General features: G+C 39.7%; 1 pseudogene; it reads left to right on the plus strand.

Moving 5' to 3' along the window:
- The first annotated feature begins 5,949 nt into the window (after positions 1 to 5,949).
- LOC102817578 lies at positions 5,950 to 8,119 on the plus strand (annotated as a pseudogene).
- The last annotated feature ends 1,427 nt before the right edge of the window (positions 8,120 to 9,546 follow it).

Below are 9,546 nucleotides of genomic sequence, written 5' to 3' on the forward strand. Positions count from 1 at the left end.
TATTTCTTTCTCTACCCACCTTTGTCTATTTTATAATATAATGCATGGAAAACCAAGGTTCAAGAGTCAGCCAAGCATCTAAACATTATTCCCCCTTTTCCCCATTCCAACCATGTTCCAGTCTCTATATCCCAGAGCCCTGTTGTTCCAAATCTGTGTCTACATCATTTTTTACCTCTGTCCCATTTAGCTCATTCCTACCTGTCTAATTGTTCTCCAGTCTGCTTTGTTCTTCCATTCCCCTCTCCCGATTTGTATATTTCCCCCCTCCTCAACACCCAAACTATCCTGTGTCTATTCCCTGCCCTGTTTACCACCTTCCCCTCCCGTCCTTAACCCTACTCCTACGCCCTAGCAACCTGTTAAGAATCCACTTTAGTGGAATAGTATGGGTTCTTTTTCTTAGTCTTTTACAGTAGTGGTCTTATGCATTATTTTTCCTTTTGTGATTGACTAATTTCACTCAACATAATGTTCTTAAGGTTCATCCATGTTAGGAAGTTGCATGCAGCTTCCTTGTTATTTTTCAAGGTAGCATAGTACTCCATTGTGTGTATGTACCACCGCTTGTTTATCCATTCTTCAGTTGATGGGCATTTTGGCTGTCTACATCTTTTTTCTATTGTAAATAGTGCAGCTATGAACATTGGTGTGTATATATCTTCTCGTGTTGTGGCTCATTTTTCTTGTGGGTAAATACCAAGTAGAGGAATGGCTGTATCGAATGGTATTTCTATTTTCAACCTTCTGAGGAAGTGCCATATTGCTTTCCAGAGAAGTTGGACCATTTTGCAGTCCCACCAGCAATGCTGGAGTGTTCCAGTCTCTCCACATCCTTGCCAGCAATTATTATCCTCAACATTTTTGATCTTTGCTGTTATTGCTGGTGTGACATGATACCTCATTTTTGTTTTGATTTGCATCTCTCTAATGGCTAGTGATGCTGAACATTTCTTCATATGTTTGTTTGCTGCCTGGATCTCCTCCCTGGTGAAGTGTCTGTTCATATCCTGTGCCCATTTCTTAACCTGAGTTTCTGTTACTGCGCTTGTCCCTGTTTTTACATTGATATGTTTATGTCCTTCGATTGATCTCTGGGCTCCCTTGCATTTGTTGATGTAGTGTCGTTCTCTTCTGATTTTGGAGAGCTTGATTATTATATGTCTTGGAGACTTTCTTTTAGGGTCTACCCTTCCTGGGGTACGTTGGGCTTCTTGAATGGTTATCTTCTCATCTTTCAAGATGTTAGGGAAGTTTTCTTCCACAAGCTCTTCAACTATCTCCTCTGTGGATTTCTTTGATTCTTCTTGTTCCAGAATGCCAATAATTCTTACATTATTCCTCTTCAATGTTATCTAGAATGAATATTAGACTCTCTACGGATTGTTTTATCCTTTTAGCTGCTTGCTCTTCTATCTTGGCAGTATTGAGAGATTTGTCTTCCACTTCGCTAGTTCTGCTTTCATTTCTTCTAGTATGCTCCTTTCCCCTTTCAGCCAATTGTCTATTTCTGATATCTTATTATTGATCACCTGGATATCTTTTTTCAGGTTTTGAATTGTTTCCAGTGCTGTGTCAATCCTATTAGATTGTTCCTGCATTACTTTACATACTTCTTCCTTATTTTTGTCTACTCCTTTTTGGAGTATTTGAATTTGTTTCCATATCAGTCTTCTGAATTCCCTCTCAGACATATCTAGAACCTGCTCCTCCTCCTTTATACAGCCTTTGTCTGTCTCCAGCTCATTTGCATCTGTTGCTCTCTTCTGCTTTTGGACGTGTTTCAATAATTTTAATTGTTTCTTATTGGGCATGATTATTCTTATTTTATTATACTTATTAGTAATATGATCAGGAGATAGGCGGCAGGCAGGCGGGCCTGGGCCACATTGGCAGGTGGGCAGTTTGGACCTCTGTTGGGTCTGGGCCTTTGAAGTCAGGCGGTGGGCATGTTGGGCACCGGTTGGGCCTAGGCCTCGGCGGGCGGGAGGCAGGTGGTTTGGGCCTTGGGCGGGCAGGTTGGGCCCTGGAGGGCCTGGGCCTCCTTGGCCGGGCCGTGGGCAGGTTGGGCCTTGGGGGGCCTGGTCCTCAGTGGCCGGGAGGTGAACGTGTTGGGCCTCAGGTGCGCGCATTGGGCCTCAGGTTTTCCTGGGCTTTGGCGGTCGGGCAGCAGGCAGGTTGGGCCTGGGGCGGGCATATATGATACTTATGGATAGGAAGACTTAACATTGTGAAAATGTCAATACTACACCAAACAGTCTACAGATAAAAAGCAATGCCAATCCATATTTCAACAACATTCTTTTTTAAAAATGGGAAAAATATCACAAACATTATATAGAAAGAAAAAAAAAAAAAAACACTGATAAGCAATGCACTGCTTAAGAAGAAGAACAAAGGTGGAGGCCTCTCATTCCCAGATCTCAAAATTTACTTCCTGACCACAGTGGTCAAAACAGCCTGATACTGATACAAAAATATATAAATAGATCAATGTAATAGAATTGATAACCCAGAATATAATCTATCCATCTACAGTGAACTGCTCTTTGGTAAACTGCCAAAAAAAAAAAAAAAAAAAAAAAAAATGAGAAAGAGACAGTCTTTTAAAAAAACTGTGCTGTGGAAACTAGATATGTTGTTTAAAACAATGAAAAAATGTTCATATCTTACAGCATATACAAAACCAAACTTAACAAGGATTAAAGATCTAAATGTGAAACTTAGAACTAAAGATTATAAATGAAAAAAACAAAAATAGGGACAAATTTAGGACCTCTAATACATGGCATATATACACTACTAAACATTGTAAAAAAAACCACAGAAACAATAGAAAACAAAATAAATGACTGGAACTTCCTAAACATTAGAAACTTAAGTTCATGAAAAGATATTACCAAAATAGTAAAAAGGGAGCCAACAGAACTGGGAAAAATATATAAATAAAAATAATGATGTACCAAAAAAGAGACTAATATCTAAACTTTACAGAAAAGTATAAAATGTCCTCAAGAAAAAAACAAAAAAAAAAATTTAAAGAAATGGGCACAGGGCATGAATAGACATGTCATCATGGAAGACATTCACATCACCAACAAAGAAATAGAGAAATATTGATGATCATTAGACATTGTTGTTGTTAGGTACAATCAAGTCAGTACTGATTCATAACGACCCTATGCACAACAGAACGAAATACTGCCCTGCCGGGGACCAGCCTCGACAAATTATTAGGGGGCTCTCAAAGGGGGATGTGGAGTCAGTGAAACACACACACACACACACACACACACACACACACACACATACAGAGTAGATGGGTCGTGAGTCTCAGGCAGATGATGGCTTCTTTTTACTTAGGCAGATGACTCTCTTTACTCAAAAGTTTTTTGCTTCTTATATACTATTATGATCAATTACAATTTAACTAAGTGTTACATTCTTTGTGTTCAACAAACATTCAGGTTACAAAACAAAACAAAACAAAACAAAAAAACAAAAATACAGAAACATCAGAATACTCCTTTGATTCTTATCATATCCTGTTCCTTTGCATCCCCTAATTATCCCGATAACATCAGGTTTATTTCCATAACTCTTTTTGTTTTTCTTTAATCCTCCTAAGAATGTCTAATTAACTTTTAAGCAAAGTTCTATATTTTGACTTGCAGTTTTACTCTCATCTATTACTCTTTATACTTATAATGGATTTAAGAATAAGAATATAAAAGTACCTAAAGTTTCATAGTCAAAAACAAAGCAGCAATTCCCCTATACTAACAATTTTCCAAAACCTCTTAGTTAAATTTCTACCCACATTTCTATGTGTTCCCACAGCTCTTGATTGGCTCCTTGCTATCTTCTGGTGCCTCAGTGTCTCTTGCTCTACTTAATGAGCAGGATGTTGATTGTAAGATTGTTTCTTTTAGATGCCTCAGTGTCTACTAAGCATGATGTAATCTTAAGCTTGAAAAGCTTTTAGCTGATGTGGCTTTTCCTAATGGTGAGACTTATTGTTGATGTAAAAAGCAACTATTATAACTTTACATGATTAAATTTTGTGTGAGAGTTTCTAAATGTAATTTTAATTTTTTACTATGATTATAGCAAATTATCAAGTGAATACATAGAAAATTATTAAAGAACTTCTTATAATAAGTTCAAAATTGAGCCATGCACAAAAGGAAAAAACAAGAACTGCAAGGCCTAAAGCATGAGGTTCCCCTCGGGGATTTGCCAACCAAGGAGACACTCATTGTCGCTTTGCTAAACAATGAGCTTTTCATGCTTAGGGTATCTCACCTTTCCATTCCTTGATGGCATGGCTTCCGCCACTGCCCTATCCTGGGCCAACCTCACTACTATTGCCACGCTTGAGCCCTTTGATTCTGACACTTTGTCAATCCATTGCACTGGGGTTCTTTTTCTCTGACCCTCCATCTTACCAAACATGATACCTTCTCCAGCGACTGGTTCCTCCTGACAACATGTCCTAAGTATGAGAGATGAAGTTTGGCCATCCTGGCCTCCAAGGAGCACCCTGGCTACACTTTTTCCAACACAGATCTGTTCTTTCTTTTGGCAACCCATGGCACTCTCAATATTCTCCTCCAAAACCAAAACTCAAAAGCGTCAATTCTTCTATGGTCTTGGTCTTCTTCATTCACTGTCCATCTTTCATACGCATAACATTTTATTGAAAATACCATGGCTTGGGTCAGGCACACCTTATTCCTCAAACTGATAACTTTGCTTTTAAACACTTTAATAAGGTCTTGTGCAACAGATTTGCCTAATGCAATACTTCGGTTGATTTCGTAACTGCTGCTTCCATGAGTGTTGATAGTTGATCCAAGAAGAATGATGTCCTTGACAACTTCAATCTTTTCTCCATTGATAAAAATATTCTTTATTGGTCCAGTGTTGAATATTTTTGTTTTCTTTACATTGAGATGCAATCAATACTGAAGGCTATGCTCTTTGGTCTTCTTCAGTAAATATTTTAAATCTTCTTCACCTTCAGCAAGCAAGGTTGTATCATCTGCATATCACAGGTTGTTAATGAGTCTTCCTTCAATCCTAATGCCACATTTTTCTTCATATAACCCAGCTTTACAGAGTATTTGTTATAAGTATGATCAAATAATACAACCTTGTTACACACCTTTCTTAATTTTAAACCGTTCAGTGTTTTCAAGTTTTGTTTGAACAACTTCCTCTTGGTCCATGTACAGGTTCCTCATGTGTACAATTAAATGTTCTGGAATACTCTCACTTCTCAATATTCTCCATAGCTTGTCATGATCCACACAATTGAAAGCCTTTACTTCGTCAATGAAACACAGGTAAACATCTTTCTGATATTCTCTGTTTTCAGTCAAGATCCATGGGACATTAGCAATGATATCCCTCACTCCACAGCCTCTTCTGAATCCAGCTTGAACATCTGGAAGTTCTCTGTCAATGTATGATTGTAGCTGTTTCTGAATTACCTTCAGCAAAATTTTACTCACATGGGATATCAAAAAGATTCCATATTCCATTGGGTCACCTGTCTTTGGAACAGGCACAAATATGGATCTCTTCCAATCAGTCAGTCAGATAGTTGTCTTCCAAATTTCTTAGCATAGATGACTGTGTGCCTCTTGTGCTGCCTCATTCTCTTGAAAGATTTCATTTTTTATTCCATCAAATCCTGGTGCCTTGTTCTTTGTCAATTCCTTCAGTATCATTGGCTCTTGTTCGTATGCTACCTCTTGAAATGCTTGAACATCAACCATTCCTTTTGGTACAGTGACTCTGTGAATGCCTCCATCTTCTTTTGATGCTTTCTGCATTGATGCAAATATATATATATAAATAAAAAACAATTAGACAGCATCTTATATAAGCCTTAGCAGCAAAGTTAAAAAAAAAATAAAGGACTTGCAGCCCTTCCCCTTCAAGATGCCAGAGGAAGTGCACCATGGAGAGGAGGAGGTGGAGACCTTTGCCTTCTTGGCAGAGATTGCCCAACTTATGTCACTCATCATCAATACCTTCTATTCCAACAAGGAAATTTTTCTACGGGAGTTGATCTCAAATGCTTCTGATGCCTTGAATAAGATTAGCTATGAGAGCTTAACAGATCCTTCCAAGTTAGATAGTGGTAAGGAGCTGAAAATTGACATCATCCCCAACCCCCAGGATCGTACTCTTACTCTAGTGGATACTGGCATTGGCATGACCAAGGCTGATCTCATAAATAATCTGGGAACCATTGCCAAGTCTGGCACCAAAGCATTTATGGAGGCTCTGCAGGCTGGTACAGACATTTCTATGATTGGGCAATTTGGTGTTGGCTTTTATTCTGCCTATTTGGTGGCAGATAAAGTGGTTGTGATCACAAAGCATAATGATGATGAACAGTATGCATGGGAGTCTTCTGTTGGAGGTTCCTTTACTGTTCGTGCTGACCATGGCGAACCTATTGGTTGGGGTACCAAAGTGATTCTGCACCTTAAAGAAGACCAGACAGCGTACCTAGAGGAGAGGCGAGTGAAAGAAGTGTACAGAAGCACTCACAGTTCATAGGCTATCCCATCACCCTCTATCTGGAGAAGGAACAAGAAAAGGAAATCAGTGATGATGAGGCAGAGAAAGAGAAAGGTGAGAAAGAAGAAGATAAGGATAAAGAAGAGAAGTCTGAGATTAACGATGTGGGCTCAGATGAGGAAGATGATAGTGGTAAGGACATGAAAAAGAAGACCAAGAAAATTAACGAGAAATACATTGACCGTGAAGAACTGAACAAGACCAAGCCCATTTGGACCAGAAATCCTGATGACATCACCCAGGAGGAATATGGGGAGTTCTATAAGAGCCTTACAAATGACTGCAAAGACCACTTGGCAGTGAAGCACTTCTCAGTAGAAGGTCAGTTGGAATTCAGAGTATTGCTGTTCATTCCCCGCCGTGCTCCCTTTGACCTCTTTGAGAATAAGAAGAAAAAGAACAACATTAAACTTTAGGTCCGTCGTGTGTTCATCATGGACAGCTGTGATGAGTTAATACCAGAATATCTCAACTTCATCCGAGGTGTGGTGGACTCCGAGGACCTGCCCCTCAACATTTCCTGGGAAATGCTCCAGCAGAGCAAAATCTTGAAGGTTATCCACAAAAACATTGTGAAGAAGTGCCTTGAGCTCTTCTCTGAGTTGGCAGAAGACAAGGAGAACTATAAGAAATTCTATGAGGCATTCTCTAAGAATTTAAAGCTTGGAATCCATGAGAACTCTACTAACCGGCGACACCTTTCTGAGCTGCTGTACTATCACACTTCACAGTCTGGAGATGAAATGACTTCTCTCTCTGAATATTTTTCTCGCATGAAGGAAACCCAGAAGTCCATCTATTATATCACTGGTGAAAGCAAAGAGCAGGTAGCCAATTCTGCATTTGTGGAGTGAGTACGAAAGCGGGGCTTTGAGCTAGTTTCTATGACTGAGCCTATAGAAGAGTACTGTGTGCAGCAGCTCAAGGAATTTGATGGGAAGAGCTTGGTCTCAGTTACCAAGGAAGGCCTAGAACTCCCAGAGGATGAAGAAGAGAAAAAGAAAATGGAAGAGGGCAAGGCCAAATTTGAGAACCTCTGCAAGCTCATGAAAGAAACCTTGGATAAGAAGGTTGAGAAGGTAACAATCTCCAATAGACTTGTGTCTTTACCCTGTTGCATTGTGACTAGCACATATGGCTAGACGGCCAATATGGAACGGATCATGAAAGCCCAGGCACTGCTAGACAACTCTACAATGGGCTACATGATGGCCAAAAAGCACCTGGAGATCAACCCAGATCACCCCATTGTGGAGACACTGAGGCACAAGGCTGAAACAGACAAGAATGACAAAGCTGTCAAGGACCTAGTGGTTCTGCTCTTTGAAACTGCACTGCTCTCTTCTGGCTTCTCCCTTGAGGATCCCCAGACCCACTCTAACCGTATCTACCACATGATCAAGCTGGGTTTAGGCATTGATGAAGATGAAGTGACAGCTGAGGAACCCAGTACTGCTGTTCCTGATGAGATTCCCCCCTTGAGGGTGATGAGGATGCATCTCGCATGGAAGAAGTAGATTAGTCGTTTCTACCTTCAAAACTTGTGTCCTCTGTAGTTACCCTGTGGTTTCCACAAAAGCCTTGAGTGGCCCTCTCCCACCTGGCTCCTTCTGCTGAAAAACTAGTGGTTATTTTTTCTCCTGAGTCTTGTGTGTAATAAGGCTGGATATAAGGCCCTCAGGCCCTGTTACCTCTCCCTTATTTGGGAGTGGGGTTAGATGTTGTGTATTGTGTTTTTTTATTGTTTATTTTGTTCTGAAATTAAAGTATGCAAAAAAAAAAATGTTGGTGAGGGAGTTGAGAGATAAGGACTCTCCTCCATTGCTGGTGGAGTCCGAGTTTGGTGCTGTGCGCTAATGTGTGAGACTGCAAAGTCATTTGAACTGCAAGGTTGGTGGTTCAAGCTCACCAGTTGCTCCTTAGAAACCCTATACAGAGTCGCTATGGGTTGTAGTTGACTTAAAGGCACTTAACAAGAGCAACAACACATTGCTGGTGGGATTATAAAATCATTCAATCACTCTACAAAATCCGTATGTCTTTTACTCAGAAAGTTGAAAATAAAAATACGGTATGATCCAGCAATTCCTGTACTTGGTATATAACCACAAGAAATACGAGTCAGGACAAAAGTAGACATGTTTATACCAATGTTATTTTTAACACTTCATAATAGCAAAAAGAATAGCTATAAATCTGCATAACATGGATGAACCTTGAGGCTATTATGCTGAATGAAAGTATTCAATCACAAAAGGACAAATATTGCATGAGGCCAATATTGTAAAAGGAGCTCTGGTAGTGTAGTGTTTATGATTCCGGCTGTGAACTGCAAGGTCAGCAGTTCGAAGCTACCAGCTCTTCTGCGAGAGAAAGATGAGGCTTTCTGCTCCCAAAAGATTTACACCCTCGGAAAACCTATACAGGATCACTATGAGTCCGAAATGACTCCACAGAACATAACAACAACAACAACAACAATATTGTAAAAGTTTAAGAAAACTTTTCTATATTAAAAGAAATATTGTTTGATGGTTACTCACGTTGGGTGGGAGGAGAGATTAATTCACAGGCTATAAGGTAGACACATGTTAGCTTGGGTTGTTGTTGTTAAGTGCTGTTGAGTCAATTCCGACCCATAGCGAACCTGTACAGGGTTTCTGAGGCAGTAAATCTTTACGGGAGCAGAAAGCCTCACCTTTCTCCCACAGCACAGTTGATAGTTTTGAACTGCTTACCTTGCAATTCTCAGCCTGATTCGTAACACTATGCTATCAGAGCTTGGGTTAGAGGAGTGCAATATACAAGGACAGGAAAGGCAATAAAGAATAAGAGGGATGGTGACAGATGAATAATGAAGATAAAGACAGACTTAAGGAGGTATGCATGTCTTTAATAAGATAGAGGTAAATTGTATTTGTACACAAATATGGAACAACAATATTTTTT

The sequence above is a fragment of the Chrysochloris asiatica genome, unplaced genomic scaffold, assembly GCF_000296735.1.
Source record: "Chrysochloris asiatica unplaced genomic scaffold, ChrAsi1.0 scaffold00201, whole genome shotgun sequence".
NCBI classification, from domain to species: Eukaryota; Metazoa; Chordata; class Mammalia; order Afrosoricida; family Chrysochloridae; genus Chrysochloris; species Chrysochloris asiatica.